The sequence below is a fragment of the Mesocricetus auratus genome, unplaced genomic scaffold, assembly GCF_017639785.1.
Source record: "Mesocricetus auratus isolate SY011 unplaced genomic scaffold, BCM_Maur_2.0 Super-Scaffold_100691, whole genome shotgun sequence".
NCBI classification, from domain to species: Eukaryota; Metazoa; Chordata; class Mammalia; order Rodentia; family Cricetidae; genus Mesocricetus; species Mesocricetus auratus.
In genome coordinates, this window is record NW_024429267.1 from 32,132,008 (window position 1) to 32,158,654 (window position 26,647).

The following is a 26,647-nucleotide window of genomic DNA, read 5'->3' on the forward strand; positions in this document are numbered from 1 at the left end:
ACTATTTTTTTGAGAATTCCCTTGTACTCTCTTTGATGTAGTTGCAATTTAACACTACTCTTTTTATCTCTGGGGAGAATGAAAAACTGCATGGTTTAAACTACTCTGAGATTTTATGGTAGAGAAAAAAAAGTGTGCCCTCAAGGGTAGATTAGTGTGATGCAGAAGCTGAATGCAGATGGGAGTCTTTTATCTCAGCCCTCTAAGTGCATTAACTAATGATCGTATTTAAAGAATTCTGCAGACATCTCAAACTTGTTTGTGTACTCTCTTCAGCAGGAAAACCTTTGCCTTGCTTTAATGCAAACAGGGATGTAATGAAACCTGTCATCAGGCAGTCACAAGCATGTCTCCTGAAAATGCTAGTGATGGAGGATTGTACCAGGGTGACAGAAGCAAGCAGGGGGCAAAGCAAATGCTGTATGTGTTGGAGAGGTAGTGGCGGCTCATGACACCTGACAAGTGTGCATGGCTTAGGTTGGTGACACCAGCACGGGTGACTGTGAGCAGTAACTGCCTTTGCAGTTACCGGTTCCTCTTAGAGATGCATTGTTTTACTTTGTTTTGCTGTTTTTATTCTTATAAAATTAATAGTGATTTATGTATTGCATAAATAATCTAAGCAGTATTGAAGAAGGTAATATGAAAATGAAATTCCAGTTACTTTATACTCTTAGACCCTTTCAATAATCTGCCTTTAGGTCTTCAGGTAATTGTTTCAATAGCTATAAATGTTATGTATAAATATATTTGTGTGTTTTATTAGTAAATATTAAATATAATATGTTTCCAAAACAATCAATAGAGTTTGCTACTCTATCATCCTTACCCTCTACCCTTCCAAATTTTAGTTATGCATGTATTTATAATTTGCATTTTTATTATATTTGTTATATTTTGATACAGCATATATAAATTTCAATTTCTTCACAAAATTAACATTGAGAAAAATTGTACCCATGCAACCCAGGCTAGTCAAATATGAGAGCCTTCCATCTCAAGACTTTTGAACACTGGAAGAAAATATGTGTTCTACTTTGACCATCTATGCAATATATTTTTATCTTTCTTAAGTTTCTATTACTTTGTAATTAGTATGTAAACTTGGTTTCATTGAGGCAATTTCTTGTATGTGTATCATGTACTTCAGTGTTATTTGTCCTCCATTAAACCCCCTTGTCCCTTTGCCCTTGTCATGCTGGCCCCCTTCCTTCTCTTAAGTAATCTTCCTACCTTCATAACATATACATGCTTGAGGAGCATGCGTTATCCTTTGATAGAATGAAAAATATAGATTCTTTCATTTTACATCTATTATTAATCTCTGTGCTCATTTATTTCTGTAGACACTTTATTTTATATTACATTATGGGTAAGACTGTTTCATCGGTGTGAATGATTGCACATATTTTGAATCCTTGATGCCTGTGAATGTCAGGGGACGGCAACCGATCCCTTGTAAATGGATTTCCAGAGGGTTGTGAACTGCTATAGGGGTGCTGGGAATAGAATCCGGGTCATCTGGAAGAGCACTACTGATCCAGCTCTCCAGCCCCTTTATGTATTCTCTTTAAATGTGTGCCATCATGTTATATCCAAAACCATCAATCTAATCGTGTACTAGTTAAAAACTGCTCATTCTAAATATTTTTCTGAAATTCTTTTAACTTACATGAGTCATTTTGTAGGCCAGTTCCATAGTCACTGTTTTAGAACGGCCTTCTGCTTCCATCGTAGGTTAAATCCTTTGTTTCTGGGATACTTCCCCCATCAGTGAATTCACCTTCTCAGTGAATGTGATAGATGGTTACTGTGATTGATTCACTCAATGAGCCCTGTACATTAATGGAGGTGTGCTTCTCACCCATCCTTGGAGATCTGAGGCTGACCAATTGATTCTTCTGTGTTCAGCTTTGATTACTTCACTATGGTCCCCGATATTTAGTGTTGTGCTACCCTCTCTTGTCATTTTTCAATAAAGTGCTAGGTTAGGTTAGATAAACAAAAGTGTAATATTTAGTACTAGGTTAGTATTGATTGCCGTGGCAGATATTCACTTTGGCAGTGTATTTCACAGGCACTAAGACAGTAGTTTGTAAGCCTTCTGCACTTAAAACACTGGTAGTTCTTTAATCTGCATTGTTTTCCTGTTACTACACGTGCTTCATGACATATTTTAGTCATGGTGTGATCTTGTCGAAATAACCATGCTATTTATTAAGCAAGAAACTCTCCCCCCTCTTTGCTTATACTAATCTTGCTCCATTATTGGTGTTGGCCACTTCCTGCAGAGAATTTGTAGCAGCCATGTCACTCAATTCTTTAGTAAGCATCAACTTCAGTTTATTTAAAACAAATAATCATAAAAACAAAAAAATGGCTAGTTTCTGAAAAATCACATTGAGATTTTCCCATGCTCATTCAAACAGTGAGACTAAGGGATCACATCAAAATACACCTTAGTTTTCTCACAGTATCCTGTGTCTGAAGGATTTTGTACTTCAGTACCATGGAAAAGTAGCTGAGTAGAACATGTTAAAGTGGCTTCTTCCTTCATGGTTCCTAGTTGCTGGCTTTACACTGAGAAGACGTAGGCTGAGAGAGGCATAGCAAAGCTACCCAACACCAAACATCTTCCACAGAAAATGTGGGGCAAAACTTAGTTCTCAAGCACAATATTAAGTTCTAGCAATGTTGGGAGGTATTATATTCACCTTGGTTTGTGTGTGCTCTTGGAGAAAAACCGAATTTTCTTGACACTCATATTCAAATATTTGAAGTTTCGAAGTAGAATACCTCAGTAAGTGTCTTTTTCATCAGGAGTCCTTCCAGTTCTGCATAGGCTTTCTCTGAGAGAAAGCATTGGGACACAGGAAGTAAGGTAATCTGTTTTAACCCTCCTCTTGGTTTCAGAAGCCATTCAATGTATTTTAAAGGCATGTTGTCATGCAGCTCTAAGTAAACTTTTCTGTGCCTCATTCTTAGGAACTTTTCAATATTTTAGATTAGTGAATTTTTAAATTGATAGGATATACATACACTGAATGTTTTCATTTGTTCATTCATTTCCCATTTAATCTGCTCAAAATACTTGGTTCTCGATTGTTACCACTCTGGTTGGCAGTGTGAACATGGGAGAGTGGATCCTAAAACTGAGGCAGACTAAAGTTTCACGCATTAGCCATTTTTATTCAGGTCATCAGACAATTTATATTCTGAGGATATTCTGAGGCCTAAGCAAGGTCATCTGAAAAAAGTTCACAAGAGTTCCAGATGTAGAGTCACAAGGGCAAGAGGAGTTCACGTGAGTTTAGGTTGCACATATATCTGAGAACCACCATGCTTAGAAGCATGGTAATGGGTAAGATAATGGATAATCTGAAGTGAAACCACTCCTATTTACTACCTGTGAGTATTTACTATTTACACCTGGGAAGGGCACAAAAGCACATTCTAAGAACAAACCCATGTAGTGGAGGAACAGAGGTCACAAGACTCGTGTCTTGTGTTCCTGGAGTTTTTTCACAAGTTCTCAGAATTCCTTCAGAGCTTCATTTGAGGACCACGTTCTGACACCAATGAGAGAAAGAATCACTTTTCCTTCTCTGCAACAGAAAAGATGGAAAACTCACAATATCTTATCCCCTGGCTAAGGTTATAAAAGCAGTTGAGAATTTATTTCAATGCTAGGTTAATAATTACCATGCAGAATCTTTCCCTAGAATCTTCTAGGTTTAATTTGTATGGACATGAAAGTCAAGTTCGTCACCTTGATTTCTTATACAGCCCAGGACTACCTGTCCTGAGATAGCACCACCTGAAGAGGTCTGAGCCCTTCCATATCAATAACAAATCAAGAAAATATTCCAAGACATTGTCATGTTTCACATGATGGAAATAATTCCTTCATTGATGTTTCCTCTTCCCATGTGACTCTGATTTGTGTCTAGTTGATAAAACTCACCATCACAGAAGTTAGCATAACAGTGTGAGTGCATACTATATTGACCAGCATGGAGAATTGTGCTCACACATCACAAACACTCCTTGAAACACACATAGCACTCACTCTAGAAAAAGAAGACATATAGGAAAATGTGTCCACATCAGTATGGAGGTATCCTTATGCTGTAGTTAACCTCATTATGCCCTTACTTCACTGAGACTTGTGAAATTCAGTTCACAAGGTAAGTTGTAGAGAAGAAAATAACAAACTTATTGCATACTTGGAACTCCACAAATTTTGTCTCTGAATGCCTGATTTTGTTCGACATATTTGAAATTAAATGTTACTCCCTAACTTCTAATCTATAAATGCTCCTTTATCCTTTCCTGGTGTATTGACTCTTGTCTCCAACTCTGAAGACTCCTTTCAGGCCCAGGCAAAAGAGTAAGTAGGGAGTTATTGCCCTGATGTCCTTTCATTCACTCACAGCCATGCTAGGAAGCTCAAATCAAAGGATCCCAGAAATTACAGCCTTAATGTGTCCTAGGGAATGCTCTGCATTTAAGATAATTTAAGTTTTAGGAGATTTATACCAAAATCAATATTTATAAATGATTAGTTTTACTTAAGGGAATAGCCTCTATCTTCATTAGATTTCATGGCTTTTAGAGGCCTATGGAAACATTTCAGAATATATTCCTAACATTAAAAATGTTTTGACAAATAAATATATTGAGTATTCACTACTAAAGTATAGAGTCATTGTTCTCATATTTTTCAAAAAATTAGTGAGATATGTAAAGCAAGCAACTTGAGGTTTGTACCAATGCATTTCCCATATTGGGAGCATCACAAAGATAACAAAGATCTAATAAATTTTACCATGATCTGGGATGTTCATTATGTCATTCATGGCTTAATGCTGCAAGGTCAACAAGTTTGAAATAACACAACTTTTGGTCCCTCTCTGGATTCCGCTACTTTATCCTGTCTGTGAAGGCCACTCATCAGCTCTACTGATCAGAGCACATTTCCAAACCTTTTCAGGAGAGACAGTACATTTCTCTATCACCAGAACAAATTATAACTTTGAACTAGGCTGAAATGTTTTTGTCAACATGACTATTAATGCCGGACATTAATTCAACTGCTTAGAGACTTTCAGTAGAGAAAGACAATACTATATTGAGAGAATTACAGAATACTGATGTGTTTAAAGGCATAGTCAACTATCATGACTAAAACAGGGATGATTTATCAATTACTTAAGCTGGCAAGTCATGGTGGTGTGTGAGAGGATACAAGGAGATAAAGGTAAACCAAGAGTTAAAAATGCGGAAATTGCTTGAAAAACAGAAACAGTGAATAGAGATGAACAAACTGTAGGATGGGAACAGCAGAGAGGAGAGAACCATCTGAAGGCCATTGCACTAGAGAATGGGAATTACTCTTGGTAAAGGTAGTTACACTTCCAGGTAGGTAAAAGTATTTAGAATAAAGTTAGAAATTGTATTGCTTTAGGAAAATGACAATAGTGGGTTTTTTTCTCTAGTGGCTATGAACTCTTCAGTCATGGGTACAGCAATTGGAGAGAACAGAGATCCATAAATTCAACAGAACACAACTTTCAGGCATGATATCCTCTCTTTTATTGATACTTGTTAACTGTTTCTAAGGAAAAAGTACAACGAAAATGAGAAAATATTTTTAAAGTCAACATGACACAAATTGCATCATGCCAATTCTCTTTTGGCAAAAAAATATTTAGAAAGCAGTTGAACACAGTCGAACAGTCCTTTGGAATAACACGAAGAGAAGAAGCTACATATTGTTCCCAGATGGAATTTCTACAGAACTGCACAGCACAAGCTGATCTTTTCTGCCAATAGAAGCAGAGTCCCCAGTCCCCAGGTGGAATTCGACTTTAACATTAGAATCAGCCAGCAATACTATATGAGCCAGGAAATATAAGCCAGCTGCTACTGTGTTGGCAAGGACTTATTCTTACAGAACCCTTCTGTATTCAATAAATCTAGGAGCCTTTCTGCACCGTATCTTCATACCATTGTCATGGGTCTTTATCAAAAGATTAAGAGTACTTGGGGGTGTTTATAAATAAGCTAGTCAGGTAGCAATCAGGAAACTGTGCTTGGCATATACATATGGGGTGATGGGCAACAATTATTTATTAAAGCACTTTGTGGTTACAATTGTGATTAAGACTTGCAGCATGAATAATAAAAACCCAGAGACATACATTGGGGTTCAAGCTGAAGATCAGGGAAACAAAGCAGTCAAGCCACCAGAGAGATCCTTCCTCTACCAAGGTTGGGGCAATATTGTCTTCAACGTAGCTGGAGACTAATTGTCTACTCTGAATGCCAGGTCTGAGACCCTGTCTTATAAACTTCTCCAGCGCTGGGATTAAAGGAGTGTCCTCTGTTTCTCTTTTAGACTATCATTCTCATGTAACCCTGCATGGCCTTGAACTCACGGAGATCCATCTGCCTCTTTCTCCTAAGTCCTGGGATTAAATGTATGTGCCACCACTGTCTGGCCTCTATGACAGTGGCGACCATTGCATTCTGATCTCCAAGCAAGCTTTATTAGATCATAGATAATATATCACCACAAAGACTTGCTTTGAGTGAGTGTCTGCAATTGTGTCAATATAAGTACAATTTTAATAGTTAGCTGTGAAGAAATTCTATGCTCTAATTTTGTAATTGTTTTTTCTGTCCTCAAACTAGTTGAAAATACAGAACAGCTACGTCATTTTGTCTAGCACATGTTTTAGAAGGTTTGCTAATATTGTGGTTTAACAGTGTTTAAATTATTTTATTGCCAACAGAATTTTAATGGCCTCAAAATAAACCATTTTTGTAGCTGTTTGCATTACCTAAAGAAATTTAGCCAAGTGAGAAACACAGTTAAGAATTACTTTAATAATTGCACATTACATATGTCTCAGGTAGGTATTTTGCCATTTTCTGTGGAAGTATGTCTAAGAATCTACTATAAACTTAGATTTCCTCTTCTGCTGTGAATCAGTCTTTAATGCCAAACAGGTGTACTAATCTGATGCAGGCTAAATTCCAAAGGAAAAAAAGTAAGAATGGAAAATAATTATGAGTTAAATAAAAAGAACAAAATGTCATTAGAGAGGTACTAATGATGCTGCTAAACAATCAAACAAAAGTGAAACAAAGATCAGATAATTGACAAAAAATAAACAACTGCATCCAGTCTCAAATTGTTGCTGAATGCACAGACCAATGATTCTCTACCTTCTTAATGATGAGACCCTTTAATACAGTTCCTAATCTTGTGGTGACACACAACCACAAAATTATTTTCATTTCTACTTCATAACTGCAGTTTTGCTTCTGTTACAAAGAGTAAAGTATATATGTTTTCTGGTGATCTTAGATAACCTCTGTGAAAGAGTCATTGAACCTAAAAGAAGTTGCAACCCACATGTTGAGAACCTTGGCAAAATTATTTTGAGTGGAAATCCTGGCAGATTGCTATCACCCATTCCTCCTCCTGTCAGCTGCCCAATCTATCACCTATCTTCCATAGGCACCATATGGAATATTATCTGGCATTCCAGGTATTGACTCCCAGACCCATTCTGCTTGCCCATCAGCATATTAAGAAACCTAACACACATGATGCCCAACAATATGTAGAGTCTGACTCAAAACTCCAGACAGAGACCTCAGAACCACTCCATCATGCTACCTGCCAAGATGTCCTGAGACTGAATAGTATTCTGTGCCCTTGATCCCAGATAAGTACCCATAATTTGGCTTTCATACCAACAACTTTCATTCCTATTGTGACTCCAGCTGCTGTGACCCAAAGATCACTTTCAGAAACTAGTGAGCCCTTTACAAACTTCTAAAGAAACATTTTAACCCTACAAAAAGTTTATTCCTAATCTCAGAAACTACTCTTATCCCTGGTTAAACTGAGACCACTTTTGACACCCATTTATATATCAACATAGAGTGGTCCCAATATTGACAATTTGTAGTAATAGCAATGAAAGATCTAAGAGCAGATCTCTACATCAAGGAACTCTACCAGTGACCTAAGTCCATATACCTGGATCCCACCTACAAAACATAAACAACGTGAGTAACCATGACAGTATCATCTCTACAAATTAGCACTCCCATTGCAATGTTCCCTGAGAAAACCAATGTAGTTAATGTGCATGACAATGAATTCAAAACAGCAATTATAAGTATGCTCAAGTAACTTAAAGATATGAGCAAATGCCTGAAGTAGGAAAATGAAAAAGCAAGCAAACTGTTGAGTGAAATGGAACGTGAATGAAAAACTATGGAAATCAAAGAAACACCTCAGAAGAAAGTATCACCAATAGACTGGAAGGAATGTCATATCTGAAAGACAAGATAGACAAGATCGATCACTCAGGGAAAAACAAAACAAAACAAAAAGCGATGGGGAATGTTCTTCTGTGTATATGTTTGTCTTATTTGAAGAATAAAGCACTGTTGGCTAATAGGGAAGCAAGATAGGTGGGACTAGGGGTCAACGAGGATTCTGGGAAATGTAGTAAAGAGAAGTCACCATGTGATTCAGGCAGGAAGTGATGTAGTAGGGCAGAATCAATAAGCAGAGACAAGTAGGAAATTGCTCTCTTCTCCTCTCTTTTTCCCTTCCCTATCTCTTTCCTTCCCTTCTTTTCTCTTCTCTTCTCTTCTCTACAGAGAAGCTAAGCAGACATGGTGTAGACCCAAATGGAGTAAGAGGCCTGAACCTTATCTCCGGTAAGATAAGGCCAAAAGGAAATACTTAGATTATTGGAAAATGTGTGAATAATAAGATTGAGCCAGCAAATAAAAAGCCTTAGCCAACACCCAACAGCTTAATAACAAATATAGCGTCTGCATGTTTCCTTGGGGCAGAGAAGGGCAGTGGGACATAGGCAGGCCAGAGAAAAACTCACACTACAAAAAATTTAAATTATTTAATTGTTAATGTAAGTCAGTAGAGGTAAAAATGACCTTACAATTCATTTAAAAGCTTATTTTCTCTAATATTCAAGAATATATTTTGTGGAAATTCCCAACACTAAGATGACAGCATTCAATAATTCTTCAAATGTACATCCTAGCAGGATATTCACCTTGCTCTCTCTGTACCCCAACCCCACACTTTCCTTTCTTTTGTATTTCTTTTATGTTATTGGAAAGTCATGAAAATCACACTTGCAACCACAATGCATAAAACTTGCAAAGACCCCTGGTGGTCTAGTTGTTATAAGAAAAGTGAGAAGAGATTCAGCAGAAGTTAGGTATTCACATATTACAAACATGAAGGAACTATGTGGGAAACTTGTTCCAGCTCTCCTTTGTCATGCTTAATTGGTCTAACATTGCATCTGTGAGTCTTCAGAAAACAAGTTAGATTATGCATATTTGAGAAACTCAGCCTTTCAAAGCTAACATGACCTGAGGATGCATCTGAGTTGTTTGAGTGTTTACCTGGGATGCAAAAGTCCTGAGATTGCTCCTCAAGACTTTGTAAAAGGGGATTTGTGTTGTTCATCTATAATCCCAGTAATTTGCACAGTGTTGTGCGCAGTTGGTTGTTTTCTCTTACTCCTTGCTCTTTGAAGGCCCTTCCCACAGCTCCTAAATAATCACATGGAGATTTATCCTTTCTTAAGAAATGTCAGCCTTAGCTTGGCCTGTTTTTCTCACACACATACCCCAGTCCCATTTTCTTTCTCCTTCTGTTTATCCTTTCTGCCTGGCAATCCAGTTGAATCCTTCAGCCTACTTATTGGCCATTTGGCTCTTTATTAGACCAATCAAGTGTTTTACAGAGGCAAAATAACAGTTTCACAGAGCTAACCAAACACAACTTGAAGAATACAACACATCTTTGCATCATTTAAACAAGTATTCCATGGCTTAAGTTGATGTAACATATCTACAGTTAACATTTCACAACAGTTGTGAGTAGAAGTTTTCTGGAACCTAGATTGAATTCCATTAGAAGCAATGGTTTCATGTTTACTAATTCATCAGGCAATACCACAAAACACAGTAAGAGCTGTGAAAGCTGGCTGAACCTTAAAAAAGACAGTAAGAGAGATTGATTTGGTTCAATGTCAGTCTAAATTGACCTTAGGATTATAGTATTATAAGAACTACATAGGAATATCTTAGATGTGTCTTAGAGTCTCAAACCATAAATATTATACATACCTATGAAAATAAAATCTTTAAATATATGAAGCTAAAATTAAGTTCTCAAATTAAAGAGAAAATAAATGTTTTCCTAACATTGTAGAAAACTGAACAAACCTTTCTCATCAATTGACAGTATGATAGACAAAAAAGTTATTCTGAAGACATTGGTAGTCATAACAATTTCATCCATTGTCTCTAGGATTCTGGATGTGGAATGTATAATCCAATGTCAGGAGGTTCACATTTTTTTCCAATTGAATATACAATAAAGTATGCATAATGTCTAAAATAGTATCCATGGGTGTGAATATATTCTCATGACTAAATAGAAGCTAAGTTTAAAATTAATAATCAGATATTCAAAAAATTAAAAAATGGAAATTAAGTGCCTAAGTTACGCACGTATCAGATAATAAATCAGAGGATTTTTGAAATAGTTTTCATTGAGAACTGAGGATGTAGCAAAATAGGAGAAACACTTTCCATGAAAACATGGAGGCTTGAATTTAGATCCCAAGCATGTACACAGATCCAGATGAATCACATAATCCCAGTGCTTGTGTGTTGTGGTGTAGAAGAAAGTGGGAAGCTCTTCAGAATTCATTTGCTAGCCCCTCCACTGTATTAGTGAGCTCCATGTTTAGTGGGAAACACTGTCTCAAATTATAAGGTGAGAGAGAAAACAAAACTATATATGATCAACCTATAGACTCAAAACATGCACACATATACATAAATTGATACATACACAAATATACACAATACTGTCACCTTAATAGCAATGAAAATAAATACTATCTAAGCCAGCACTTTAGGGAAAATTATAATGTAAAAATTCTTACTTTAAAAGAAAGTTATTTTTTATTTTTGTACATCATTTATTTATTCATTTATTATGTGTGTGCATACATGTGTGTTCCACATGCATATATAGAGCTCTAAGAATAACTTTGAGGACCTAATTATTTTCCACCACATGGGCCACAGGGCTTAACTCAGTGTTTTTGCTGCATGAAACATTTTGTCAACCCATAGAATTAAAGGAGGAGGAGTGTATAAAACATTACTTTAGAATATTATTAGAAAAAAACAAAGCAGAAATAATACATATGAATATATTAACTATATGTCTATCTATATTTACCTATAGGTAAGATCCTATACATTGAATTGATATACCCTGTGCTAGATAGCATTAAGACAATGATACAAGTAAGAGTCATTTAAGAAGAAACCCGAATTAAGAAAATATCCCTACCAGATTATATCCCTACCAGATTTACTCATAGACAATGTAATGTGGGGCATTATATTGACTAATGATTGGTGTGTAAGGGCCTAGACCTCTCTGGGTGATGCCACCTCTAGTCTCTTGGTCCTGGGAGAGCAAGCCATGAGGAACAATTCAGTAAGCAGGACTCCTTCACAAGTCTGTGCTTCAGTTAATGCTTTAAGTTCCTGCCCTGATTTATCTCAGTGATGGATTATGAACTGAGAATTGTAAGATGAAGAAAATCTTGTCCACATCAAGTTTATTTTGGTGACAATGTTTTATAACAGGAATAGAAATATTAACTAAAACATAGCTTGAGTCAATATTTGCAAGAGAGACAGAGAGAGAGAGAGAGACAGAGAGAGAGAGAGAGACAGAGAGAGAGAGAGACAGAGAGAGAGAGAGACAATATTGATACAGGGCACTGGAGCATATGCCTATAGGCTTAGTACTCCAGAGGCTGAACTAGGAATATGCTATAAATTCCAGACAGCCTTCGGTACATAGTGAAATGTTTCAAATACCTGAAAAATAAATAAAAACATGATTTGAAAAAGGAGCTATCAATATAGATTCTCGAGATATTTTGGAATAGGGAAAATGTTATGTTATACATATTGGTTATTGCGATAAATTATATAAAGTCTTTAACATACTCTGCTTTCTTTTTGGTAAAATTAATTTTTAAATTCAAGTAACCCTGATTAAAATCTCTTTGGGAGTTTTCAGAAATTTTCAAAATTATATTAATATGCTTGTAAAAATGAAAAAAATGTTAGTCAAAAGATTTCTGTAAAAATAACATAAATGACTCACTATCTTTGTCAAAGCTTCAGCTTGATGGTTGCAGTGATCAAAGGGAAGGAGACAATAGATAAATAGAATAAAATAGGGTCCAGAAAGAAACCAACGCGGAAAAGGCCACTTTACTTCCAGAAATGTCAGAAAACAACCCAAGGGATAGATAAATCATTCTAATAAATAATGCTGGAAATGTCTGTTCATGTGAAAGTAAACACAGAAATCAATCTTAGCAGTGTTTTGACTGTTATATAATTGCTAGAACCTCAGCTTAAAATGACAAACAAGATTGATAAATTTAAATTAACATGGTTTTTCTCTGAAGAAGACTTTGGTAAAATTAAGGCAATAATGCAATGTCTGAGACAAAATGTTTGCTTGTACCAGTAAAGGACTGAAGTCCCTAAGATACAATAATTCTGCAACAGGAAATAATTTACAAATTGTGAAAATATAAGACTATGTATTTCGTAAGCTGTGATTGTAAGTAACTAGTAAGTGCACGAAAATGCTCTCTCATCTTTATATCACAGACAGCATATGCATAATATGCTGAAAACATTTAAAACATCCTGAATCTTCAAGAGGTAGAAAATTGTCAATTAGAGGGAATGCAAAATGCTATTATCTTTAGATATCTGAGTTCATTTCTTCATGCAACAACCTAGCCTACATACACTTAATTTATCATAAATGCATATGTTTGTGAATCTCTATTCACAATATTTCAACACTGCAACAAACTGAAATGTCAACAGATGAATGGCTAAAACAAATGTAGTATAGTCGTTCAATGAGGAGTAGTCTGCTGTATTCTAAAAGCAAGAATATGTGATTGATATTACTTGCAACTACTGCCTACATATTCCATGTATTCACATATATAATTTTAGAACAAATGAAGTTTTTGTTTGGTGACAAAATACTGAATAGCCCTTAGTGAGATTATGGTATAATAGGATTAATGACAGACAGTTCAAGTAGCAAGGAAATTGAAAGATAAAATGACTTTTATTTGGATTATCACATGGACTTTTACAGAAAACACCTGGAGTTATTTGTATATTGTATGAATCACACTAACTTAAAAATTAATGTAGAGTTGGCATACAATGAAAAAGAAGGAAATTCTGGTATATGACTAACGTCTGAACATTAAAGACGCTTGCCCAATGAAATAATCCAAGCACAAAGTAAAATCATTACAGAATTTTGTGCATGTGGACATTTAGACTTGTCAACATCATGGAGATAAAAAGCTTAAGAAAGACGGAATGATTGTTGAATGGTAGAGTTTCCATTTTTCCAGGTAGAGAATTTGGGTCATGAAGGTGGTCATGGTGGTATGTTAAGAATGTACTTAAAGGGTGATGTTTCTCTGATTTCTTTCTCAGTCACTTCATCATCTGTATATAATGCTTTCAGCATTCACATCTGGGTGAGACTGATGATTACTTACTTCCAATAGTAGAATGCATAGCACCTTACAGCACTATAGAAGCAAGCCAGTAGGAATGAAGCTGAAAGCTATAATAATGACTAACCTGGCAAGATAATAGCCATGGTGCAATAGTGGCATGAATGTCACAACAGGAAACAACTACTTTCTGAATGGATTTAAGTGTCACTACTAAAGATGATTCCCATATGTAGCACCATCATTGGGACCAAGAACCTGTAGTTAGACAGGTCAGAAATCCTAAAGGTGAACTATTATTCTGCTAAATGAATATCACATTAAACTGACCCCTAATAACTTTCTTAATTAGAGATGCTTCTTTTTTATATTTGGCACTTAACACAGAAACCCAATACTTGTCAAGATGTAGAAGGAAAATAAAGTATAGAATTCTCTGCCTTAAATGGGACATACTTCAAAGGCTCAGAAATCAATGCAAAAGATGGGATGGAGATAGTTTAAGAGTCAGAGGTGTTGGATGACTACAAGGAAACAATGTTTGGGGATTACAGCAAGGAAGTTGTGCATATGAATTCATAGCAAGTGTGACAACATGAGTAACAGGTACAAACTTAAAGTAAACATAATCCACATACAGATAGATAAAGTGTACATGAAATCCATTAGTAACAAAGGAACTATTGACAGCTGACAACTTCTGGGAGAGGGGGGATCCTGTTTGATTTTTTTAATAGCACAGCCTTTGATAAGTTGGCTACTCCCAGTTAAGGCCACACATCCAAGTGCATAACAGCAGCACAAATTGTTCTTTTTCAAATGAGGACACAATGTTGGGTGAATAAGGATAGGTATGGATCTGAAAGAAATTGAGAGGAGGGTGGAATATGATCAGAACAAGTTATACTAAAGTATAAATAATCAATAAAAATGAGAAAGTTGTAGTCAATCCTAATAAGCAGAATATTTAGGAGAGAGTTAGTTTTGTGATGCTTATTTTATATGTGCTTTACCACAATAAAATAATTGAACAATTGTGTATAGTATCTGCATAAAAATCACTGGCTTTGAGTGTCCATTTCTGAAGGGACGGGGTTTGCAACTGTGTATCCAAAAAGGAGTTCCATTCTCTGCATTTTCACTAATGCTTATTAACTATATAATTGAGGAGTCCCTATATGCTAAGCTTTATTTCATATTCACTCCCCACTCCTATCAACCAGACAATCCGGGACACATCTGTTTCTGTGTGCCTTTGCCTATGACCTCCATACCTTCATACTCTGTGGTGATTTACAATAACTGGTAATATTATGGCATTCATGCCTACAGGGCTCAGACTAGAATTACTACAATGTACAATGAAGTGACTATGAATCCAATAGGAGACAGATCTAGTAGAAGACAATCAGTCCCAAATCAGATTATGCTCCAGTTTCCTTCCCCTTTGTCAGGATGATCATTTAACCTGACAAGATAGGGCAGACAGAATGGTACGATAAAGAAGTCTCAGTAGGCAGCTGTTGGTTGTCCCAAATTTACAGTCTTTGTTGAAAACCATGGAAAGATGAGGGAGCTAGACAGTGCATCTCAGGCCACTTTGGAAGTACCTTTACAAGCAAGAGCTTTCAAGACCTGAAACACCATTATAGTAACCAAAACCTCCTTTTGACTTTGCAAAATTTGATGAATATATCCAGTCACCAAATGTTCATGGAAGCAAAAATCCTTGATATTAAAGAGAAGTGACAGCAAGATAGACACCATCAAGATCAGCTGCTCATATGATGCATTTGGAAGTGCAGCACTTCCCTTGGTTCTTTAATATCATGAGCCTGTAAAACATACCATGAAAGTTTTTGCTAGTGAAAAGGATGGAGTTCCAATATCCACAGTTTGATGTGTCTACCACTCTGGAAAGCTGTGAGTTAGGTTCAAGCTTACTTAAAAATTCCTTAATGCCACAGTGAGACATATAGAAACAAATCTATACACTTTAGGAGAGGAAAAATAAGTGTATTACTACAATTTGTATTAATAAACACCAGGGAAAGTTATTTTCTGTCACAGTGTTGCTAACAATAAGGAGAACAATAGAAAATACCAATGTTTGATCCTTCAAATCTCTAAGACAGTGGCTCAAATGAATAGTTTCCTTTGAAAACTTCCTCCACAAACAGCATTCTAAAGCCCCTTTCCCTTTATGTCACACATTGAAAGCCAGCATGTAACATACTTGGCCCTATCCAAACAAGTTTCGCTTGTAGCAAGACCAGCTCAAACTTGAAATCCTATCATATCTTCCCTTGATTTTCCTTTCTGACACATGGCCAGCGTTCTATGAGATTGGTGTCTCTTTGCTGTGATAGAGATAATGAACTTGTCTGCTCAATAACATGTTTTTCTGGTGGAGTCACGGAGTAAATAGTGACCATAGGAATGAATATAGACAGATGTTGGTAAGGTAGAGATCTCCCATAAAAAGACCTCACATTTTACACAATTGTCTTAATGAGTCTGTTAAAAATTATTTTAACTGTTTTAGTTTCTTCATCTACAAAGTCACAATACTCTCTTCCTTGTAATTATTCTTAAAGGATAGCATACGACATAATTATAGTTTTAAGAATCCTATTCAATTCTCTAAGAATCATTAAAATGAAGTCTATATTAAAACTGAATTATTATTATAAAGTAATGCCTCTCAATTCAAAATCATTAATGAAGATATTTTGCAATGTGATAAAATGTGCCTTCAGTTAGTACAGAAAAAGAAATTCAAAGCTCTTTTAATTAAACATTGGATATTCAGAACTGAAGGAAATCAGTTTTGCCAAGCTATTTGTATACCAAAAGAACAGAATTCACAAGCTAATTATCCAAAGGTCAAGCATAGAATGAATCAGTTCAGAAATACTAATTAGTGTTTTACTAGTGATTGCATGAGAACATTTTTAGATGCAAAATTAAATAATAGAGATTATAAATGGAGAGCGTGGGTGATTTAATAATTTATTCCTCCCACTCTAATCAGGATTTCTGACTATTGCTTTTCTCTAACACAATTCAACAGTCTTCCTTTTTCTTTATTTTCCTCTCCTCATTCCTTTGAGATTGGAACTGTTGACATGACTTTTAATTTGTTTACATTAAGGCTAAGGGAGAGCTCTTCATAGTTGAAAGGAAATGGTATTTTAATTAAACTGGGCCTTTACTTGTTTACATGTATTTCACTTTCTTCTTTACCAATGAAGCACGTTTTTCCATAAAGCCATGGGTTCTACAATAGTCTTCATTAAAATGATGGCTGTCTTGAGTCTTGCTTTAAGAATAAAAATTGTATCTTCTTTATGGCCATTTGCCCATATTATCTTAAAATTAAAATATTTATAGATGATCATGTTAAAATGATGAATTAAAGGAATAGCTCACTTGTGTGCTTCAATAAGCTAACAGCAATGGTACACATACAAATATGATAAACACAAGATAGAATCAACATTAATATGTTCTGGAAAGAATCACAAAATCTAGCCATAAAGGCACTTATAGAGGGTGAGGATTGTTTGGAGGAAGACAAAGCAAGATCTAAAAAGAGTTTCTGTTTCTCTTTTAGACTAATTCATTCTTGGGTAGCCCTGGATAGCCTTGAACTCACAGAGATCTATCTGCCTCTGTCTCCCGAATCCTGGGATTAAAGGTGTGTGCCACAACTGCCCAGATTCTATAACTACCTAGTGTGGCTGGCTTTGATTTCTGATCATTTGGGCAATCTTTATTAAATCATAAACAATATATCACCACAATCCCCTTTTTGTCTAGTACAGCAAGGAAGGCTAAACTATCAAAAGAAAAACTAGCAGGTTCAGTGTGGTTGGATTTATGTTGAGGTCTTTGATTCATTTAGATTTAAGTTTTGTGCATGGCAATAGACATGGATCTATCTGCAGTCTTCTGCATACCAATATCCAGGTATGCCAGCACCATTTGTTGAAGATGCTTTCTTTTTTCCATTGTATAAATTTAGCTTCTTTGTCAAAAATCAAGTGTTCATAGGTGTGTGGGTTAAAAATCGGGGTTTTCAATTTGGTTCCATTGGTCTACCTGTGCCAATAAACAGGAAAATGTGGGGACAACAGACCTTGGGCAGAGATCCACTTTCCCATCAGCCTGGGAGTAGGCAGCTGTAAGACAATGTTTACTAAAAACAATACAATGCCTGGGGCAATAAGTTCCTGAAAAGGGCTGGCCCACAAGAACCACCCTGACCTTGACCTTTTCCAAAGACTAACCACCAGTTTCTGGTGTCAGAGCAGAACCAGCCAAGGGTAAGGAGAGAGCAGAAGCTTTTCTGGAGGGAGGCCTTTCTTGGGAAGTTTTTTTTTTTTTTTTGAGCCTTTTTGGGGCCTGCTTAAAGTTTTCTTTACATCGTTAAAAAGAAATGGGTGAATCAAAAAAATGGTAACTGTAAAGAGGTACTGGTATTAAGTAAAGAAAAAGACAAAGGTATATGGAATGGAAAAAGTTTGTTTGCATTTAAGGACAATTTTGTGAGTCATCTCTAAAAACTTTTGGCCAAAAGCCTGGCCTCTCCACCTAGCATCTACAGAGTTACAAGGAGTAGGTACAGCTATACCCCATGACTGTAGCTCAAATGGAGGAATGATGAGGAGCATACAGGACTTTTTAACCTTTTTAATTCTAGGATTGGCTGGAGTTGTTCTGTTACAGAGATTTCAATTAAGGAAGTTTCATTTCAACAGGATAATCATGACCTAGGGAAAAAGGATGACCGAAAGATGCATGTATGTTCTGAATGTATGGTGTGGCCACACCGGTATATATGAAATGTGACTGTGAATATGTGAGTGTGAACTGCTTATGTGATTAAAAGGTGGTGGTGGTGCACGCCTTTAATCCCAGCACTCGGGAGGCAGAGTCAGGCGGATCTCTATGAGTTTGAGGACAGGCTGGGCCAACAGCCTCCAAAACAATACAGAGAAACCCTGTCTCGTAAAATAAAAAACAAAACAAAACAAAACAAAAGGATACTTCAATCCCATCAAAAATAGTTAAAAAGCTACCTAAATTGCTTTAGATATAGCCAAAAGGAACATCCAGCCAGTCAGTTAATGTTTTAACAGAAAAGTTAAGATGCAAATGAGGCCTTGTCAGCTAGTGAGAGCTCTACATGTTAGATTGGGAAAGACTGCTCACAGACTTCAAATAATTTTCAAAAGTCATTTGGGACACAGTATAGTTTACAATCTTTGAGTGATTTTCAGAAGTTTTTGGGAAATACCTAATGGATATGTCCTTTTTAAAGAGCATCTACTAATAATCTAGATAGTGATCCCAATTCACCTAGATAGTTAACTAAGGAGGGCAGACAAATGGTCCAGTTTCAACAATTCAAACAAAATTTAGAAAATAAAAAAGGGGGAGTAATGTCCCCAGTCCCCACATGACTCATCAAATAATACACTCCTCATTTAAAAATTTTAAAATGTGAATGCCAGTGAGCAATCTGCTTCAGACAGATTCTGGCATGATGGAAGTTGAGCAACTATTGCTCCGGTCAAATGGAGACATCCATGCACTAGACAGTGGAGAAGACCCTAATTTGGGGTCGAGGGCATGTTTGTGTTTTCTTTCAGGAAAAGAATAAAGGTCCAGCATCTGTCAGACCACTTGGTGAGATGCATGGAGCAGAGAAAAACTGGACCTGAAACCATGGGAGCCTACCTAAGTCAGTTTGAGTGAGATCTCCTAAATCAGTGTTCCTGACCCTTGATATCTTTGAATCTACAGCCCGAGAAAGAAGGAAAACAGTTGGTTCGAGATTTCCAGTTTCTCAACAGGCCTGCTGCATCAACCTCCCAGACCTGTGAGTTTTCATCCCGAAGCCAACAGAGAAATGGAAAGACTAACTGTCTGTCCTTGACACACCTTGAAACAACAGAATTCATTTTGCTAGTTTTTCCCTTTGGGGGAAAAAAGGACCCATTTAAACCATTTGGACATTGGTATGGGCTGTGATGAATGGCAAAAGCCTCTTTTCAGTATTTGAACAGGACATGGTCACTTGAAATATCAGCCTTGGTGGTTTCTGCTTCTGGAATCACACCTATGCCAGTGTATTTTTCTGGAGAAATGCAACTTGTCTTAATGCTACAAAAAGGAGACTTTGGCTCAAGTCGCATATTCAGCAGAGGCTGCTGACATTAAATCAACAAACTGCATCACCACAGGAACAAATTGGTGCTCTGTGGATAGTGCAACAAGCCTCTTGTTCATATTCTTTATAATACTACATGTGTAACATCAATGATTGTACCTAATGTATCTGTGCAAGTGCACTTTCTAAATGCTTTCCTGAGTAGATCTTGGAACCATTGTAAAATTTATCACTGTTTTGATCACCAAATTGTAACTGTAAATCACATGCGGGTTACCCTTGTAACAGAGGAAGGCTGGTAGAATGTTATGGGCCCAGATCTGGTGATGGGTACAGTGATGGAGAGGGGCTATGTCAATGGGGGTCCTGGAAATGGTGGTAGTGGCAATAGGCATTCTGGACGAGCTCAAACGTGCCTTGTTCCAGAGGCAAGAGATCCGTAACCAAGTATTGCTTAGCTTAGCCCATGGCAATCCCGGTAGCCATGAAGTCTGGTTACAGATGATTTAAGGATGAGGTTCTTCGGATGATGGACAACCTGTGGGGAAGAGACCTCCCACCTACGACAGAGGTCACAAGGTCCCCCAAGGATGGGCAAGGAAGGGTGACCCTACTTGACTGTTAGGTACCTCATTAGAATATAAAAAAGGGGGAATTGTGGGGACAACATACCTTGGGCAGAGACCCACTTCCCCATCCACCTGGGAGTAGGCAGCTGTAAGAAACAATACAATGCCCAGGGCAATAAGTTCCTGAAAAGGGCTGGCCCATGGGAACTGCCCTGACCTCGACCTTTTCCAAAGACTAACCGCCTCTTCTGACCACCACCCAAGTCAGCCTCTGGTGTCAGGGTATATAATAACCAGCCAGAATAGGAATAAAGGAGAGCCTTCTTGAGGAGCCTTCTGGTCTGTGTCATCAATCCCGACACCCTCCGCACATTCTCGGATACAGGCATGCAGCAGACGCGGCAGGAAAGAACCTAAGAGAGATATGCATGGTACCCCCAGAGAAAGGAATGAGCCAAGATCTTCTGAACAGATTGGGAACACATCGAGAAGTTTGGGGGGGTGTGGGGAGAGTGGGAGCTGAGAAGAGAGGGGGGAGAAGAGGAAGAGAGAGTAGGTCATGGGGGCACAGGAAGGTTGAGTTGGGGGTAGGATGGGGGAGAACAGGATGAGAAATACTATAATAAAGGGAGTCATAAGTTAGAAGAGAGATCTGGCACCAGTGATCTAAAGGGATGACACCAGCTGGTACGCTAAGCAATAGTGGAGAGACCACCTTAAATGCCCATTCCTGATAATGAACTTGATGTCTACCCTATATGCCATCCTAGAACCTTCATCCAGTGACTGATGGAAGCAGAGGCAAACACCCAGAGTTAAACACTGAACTGAACCCATGGAACAGTGACAGAGAGAGCAAATTGGCAAAGGAAGGGCTGGCGAAACCAGCAGAGACAGCTGATCTGAACAAAGGGGAGCTCTTGAAATCCAGACCTACAGCTGGGAGGCCAACATGGGACTGATCCAGACCCCCTGAGTGTGAGAGTCAGTGAGGAGGCCTGGGCAACCTATGGGGCCCTGGGCAGTATATCAGTGTTTATCCCTGGCATACAACCGGACTTTGTGTGTCCATAACACAAAGAGGGATGCTCTCTCAGCCTGAACTCTTAGGGGAGTGCCTAGACCCTGCCCTGAGTGAAATGACAGACTCTGGATATCCCCTATGTGGAAGGAAGTGGGGATGGGGTGGGAGGCTGGGGGGGGAAGGTGGGGGTTGCAGGAGAAGGGAAGGGAGAGGAACTGGGATTGACATGTGAAACAAGCTATTTAAAATTAAAGTAATAAAAAATGTTTTAAAAAATCAGATAAACCAGTCCCAATAGAATTAATTAACTAACATGTATGATTCATTAATAGCAAGGTGAAATTCTCTGTGTTTTCACCAATGTCTGGTATTATGTCACCACCATTATAATATCATATAGAACAATTTTAATATACTAATAACATTTTGAGGGCTTCACTTACTTATCTGTTATCAACCTCTATTTCCTTGAGATGAGCAACCTTTTTATTATCTCAGTATTTTGCTTTCATTTTTCTTTTTTCTTTTATTTATTTATTTATTTATTTATTTTTGCTGTTCTGGGAATCAAACACAGTTTCTTGTATGTCACTCACATGCTTTTCATGGATTCACCTCCCAAGCTGGTTCACATTTGCCAGTACATGCACTTTTCAAGCTGGCTTCTGTGCTTAACAGTATCATTTTGAGAACTATCCATGTTTTCTGTTTTTTTTTCTTTTTAATCCATTTTTTGACATTGCTGAATGACATTCTTTGGGTAGTCATGCCACATTGTCATTCTACTTCTTATTGATGGCCATCTTAGTTGCTTTTATTTAAGGCAATTATAAACAAAGTTGCAGCATAGGCTGGTTTCAATAGTTATGTGCCTTGGTCTTGTCACTGTGACTAAAGGTGTGTAATCGTTGGCCAGGCCCTGGTAAGTGTTTAAAAAACATTGTCTTAAAGTCTGTCACTAGGCTCTTTATTTCCTTAGCAGTCATAAACATGGGCATTTCTATTTCAATAATGCTTAGTTTGTCATTTTGTTATTGCATGCATCGCATGTTTGTGTCCCATCTAAAACTCATCATCCTTCATCCGGTTACTTAGGTTTTCTGTGGCATTCTGTAAAAGTTTGGATGCCTTAAATTTGGGATTATAATCTATTAAAAGCTATTCCATGTTAATGTCAAAGTACTCATTCACTGGTCAAAGTTAACACCCTCATTCTGTTGTCTTATGCATTGTCCTTTGCCACTAGTCTAGTGAATGTAACTGTGAGGGTTACTTCAGACTGCTGTGTTGTATGCATTGTTCTATGGTATTCTCACTACTATGCTATTACAAGAAATGTTGGGGTCAGTATTCACTCTTCTAGTAGTCATTTTCCTGTATGATACTGGTTTTGTTCCTAGCATTTGTGCTTTTCCATGTAAACAGTAGAAGCAGTTTGTAAGCACACACAAAATGATATGAAGTTTTAATTGAAATTATACTAAATCTGTACATTTAAGAATTAAAACCAATGTTTCATCACCAAGGGCAGTCTAGGTTACTATTCTGACTCTGAATTTAAAACAAGTTTTCCCTTAGCATTGGTTTTCTTCAGTTTAAGTGTTTATCTTAACTGTTAGATCACATGATTGTCATTTCTGGGTTCCTGGATCCATATTTTAGGGTCTGTCATAAATTTTGAGGAATGTGAGTTATTATTACATCAAACATTCCCCCAGCTCCTTTCGCTCATCTGCTCTTTCTGGCATTCCAACTGTGTGAATGTCACATCATCTGTTACCGTCACAAGACTGTGGGTGCTCTGAGATTTCTCATTATTTGTTTGTATTTCTTTTTCCCCCATATTTTATATTTTGGTTTGAGAACTTGTTTTCCAACCTATTTCAGCTTCATAGTTGCAACAAAGTACTCATTAATCATAAGGATCATTTGATTTTAATTGTCTTTGTATTTATTTTATGTCTATGAGTATTTTTGTCTGCTTGTATGTATGTTCATCATGTATGTCCCCAGTGATGGAGGATGTTAGAAGATGGGACTGAATACCTGAAACTGGAGTCCCAAGTAGTTGAGAGTCACCACCTAGCTTCTGGGAACCAACCTTGGCTCTCTACAAGAGCAAGAAGTGCTGTTAATCACTTAGCCATCTTTCCAATCCCTGACACATTAATTTCTTTCGTATTCCTTTAAGCTGTACATCTCATTATTCCTCTCAGCTCTCTTATCATGGCTACTTTGTTATTTGGATTGAGAGTTTCACTGTGTAGCCTAGGTTGCTCTGAAATTCATGATCCTCCTGCCTCAGCCTCCCACCTCTTGGTAATGCAAGTATGTGCCACCACAAGTAACAATGCTGCTCTTATAAGTTAGACCCTTTAGTAAGTGTGTTTACTTGGCTGGAAAACCTGTGCTGTATCATCCTAATCTAGTTCCAGGGTCTGCTGTATCTCTTTCCATCGTGTTAGTTGCAATTTAGTTGTTTTTGAAAGAGCTGTGTTTTATAAAGAGTGGCAGGACTAGAGCAGATTAGACTGTCACTGTAAGGACTAATGTTGACCTGCCAAGGAGCTGTGAACACTCCTCTTGCTATGTAGCTGATTATCTTCCCTGTAGTCTATGGGTCTTCCTCAGAATGCTTTTCACAATAGTCAGCGTCCTGTAGCCCTCTGTGCTTCTCCACAGTTACTATACCAGATACGGTAAATACAGTCACAGGTGTAGAGAAGGGATGTATTCTATAATATTAAGACTCCATTTCAGCTTTTTCTGTTTGTTTGTTTTTGTTTTTACGAGACAGGGTTTCTCTGTATTGTTTTGGAGGCTATCGGTCCAGCCCGGCCTCAAACTCACAGAGATCCGCCTGCCTCTGCCTCCTAAGTGCTGGGGTTAAATGCATGTGCCACCACCGCCCAGCCCATTTCAGCTTTCTTACTGGGCTTGGCTCCCTTTAACAATTAAAAAGTATGTTGTAATCAGTTTCTCTGTCTTTACATAATTAGAAATATTTGAAAAGACTTGGTTTTGTCAAGTGCCCCTTTGCACAGTGATAAGATGCATATTAATGAGCTCTCAGTTCTGCACTTTTCTAAAAAGAACAGGCAAGGGGACTTCTTTGTGGTCCCTGTTCCAGTCAGAAACATGATAAGAGTGTTAGTGATTCTGTGGTGAGAAACAGGGCTTTTCTAGAGGCACAGCCCATGGAAGTGTAGAACTCCAACCCAACACCGAGATTTCAAGTCTCTTAACAGTTCACACTCAGAGTCCAGAAATGTAAAACAGTTGCCAATTGTGTACAAACCCATACTGATACCAGCTGCTCTTAGCTGTGATTCTGTATTTTTCCTCTACAGATTTGTACATGTGTACTTGCCCTGGGACCTCAGTTTTGTAGTGAACCTAAGGAAAGACTTGTTTATCATTTATCTTGGTGATTTTCTTGTGATGATAGGCATGTTGATAAATTAGTTCCTTGTGTCTCAGAGCTCTTTCCACTGTGTTTATGATGATTTTGAGCTAATATTAATATGAAATTTAATTTAATAGAATTAACAAGGGAAGACATTGAAGAAAATTTGTAATTCTTCATTCATTATTATTTCTGTCAGATTACCACAGCTCACCCCATATATCAAGTGTTCAAGTTTTACAAAGAAAAAAACTTTATATTTTCAGCAATATAAAGGCATTAAGATTCCAATCATTTTTTAGTATCTACTCTGGGCATCACTATTAGTCTTTCTGTCGTTAAATTTCTACTTTTATGTTGTCTATGTTATTTAAAACGTTTTCACACAATACGTTTTGATCATGTTTTTCCTTTCCCCAATCCTTTGATAACCTTCTCACTTTCCTACTTACTCAACTTTATCTTCTCTCTCACTCTGTCTTTCAATTTTAGAAATTAACAATTGGTCAAAATGCAGAGAACAACTGATTACCGGGTGCCCAAAACCAAATGGCACATCTACGGAGCTTCAGGGGCTTTATAGATGTAGAAGAAAAGTAGTAAGATCCAGAAGACCAGGTTATTTCCTTCAGATGTTGTGGTGTCTTCTATATGTAACAAGGAAACTGCATTAAAGAAACCTCAAAATTTTGGTCACCTGAAAAAAGACCTATCTAGCCCCAGTTATGAAGCCAACACATATACAGGGAAAATATTCTCACAGGGCTCTCTACCTTTAGGTGAAAGGCTGTAGGCATTTAATAGTTCCTGATTTGTTAAATGACTTTTTTCTCAGTGTAAATGAAAAAGACAAGGAGGGAGAGAAATAATAAGGAGAGGCAGGAAGCCAAAAAACAGCAGATGAAGCAAGGCAACAAACAATGTCTCTACACTACAGATTGATTGACACCAAAACCCAAATATTTTCATAGTAGCATACATAGAAACATGGAGACAGATCTTCAGATTCTTTGAACTGAAAATTCTTATTGCAAATTGTCTCATATTAAATATCTGTTTTAGAGATTTAATAAGTAAGGTTCAGGGTGATCAAATATCTAGATAATTAATATCTATGGTGTTATAGTTTCTTTCCTGTTGCTGTGATAAATTGACCAAGAAGCCTCAGAAGAAAGGAATTTCTTAGGCTCCAGAATCCAGGTTATTGTCTATTGTGGTAGGGAAAACACAGCATCTGGAACTTGAAACAGCTGATCACATAAAAGCCACAGTTAGAAGAAATGAGCAGTGATTTATGCAGTCTAGCACTCCACTTGCTTTCTCCTGTCAGTGCTGTCCAGGATCCTCTGTCTATGAAACGTTACCACTCACAGGGGGCAGGTCATACTGAAATCAAGATAATTCCACACAGTCTTGCCCAAAGGCCTTTTTCCCCAAGTGAATACAGGTGCTCTAAAGTTGACAGTTAGCAATGGCCACCACACATAGCAAATAGATAACAAAGTATTAGGAAAAAGTAAGCAATTAGAGTAAGTAATTTGCAGCTGTACCAGTCAGTATTCTTTCATGAAAGTTACTGTTGACTGAAGTTTCTGTCCCACCTGGTCCTGAAACCACTCAGTTTCAAATAAACACACAGAGGCTCATATTAATTATACACTGTTTGATCTGTTGCTCAGGTTTATACTAACAACTCTTACAACTTAAATTAACCCATAATTCCTACCTATGTTTAGTCACTTGGTTTGGTACCTTTTCTCAGTCTCAGTAGGGCATTTTCATCTTGCTTCCTCTGCCTCT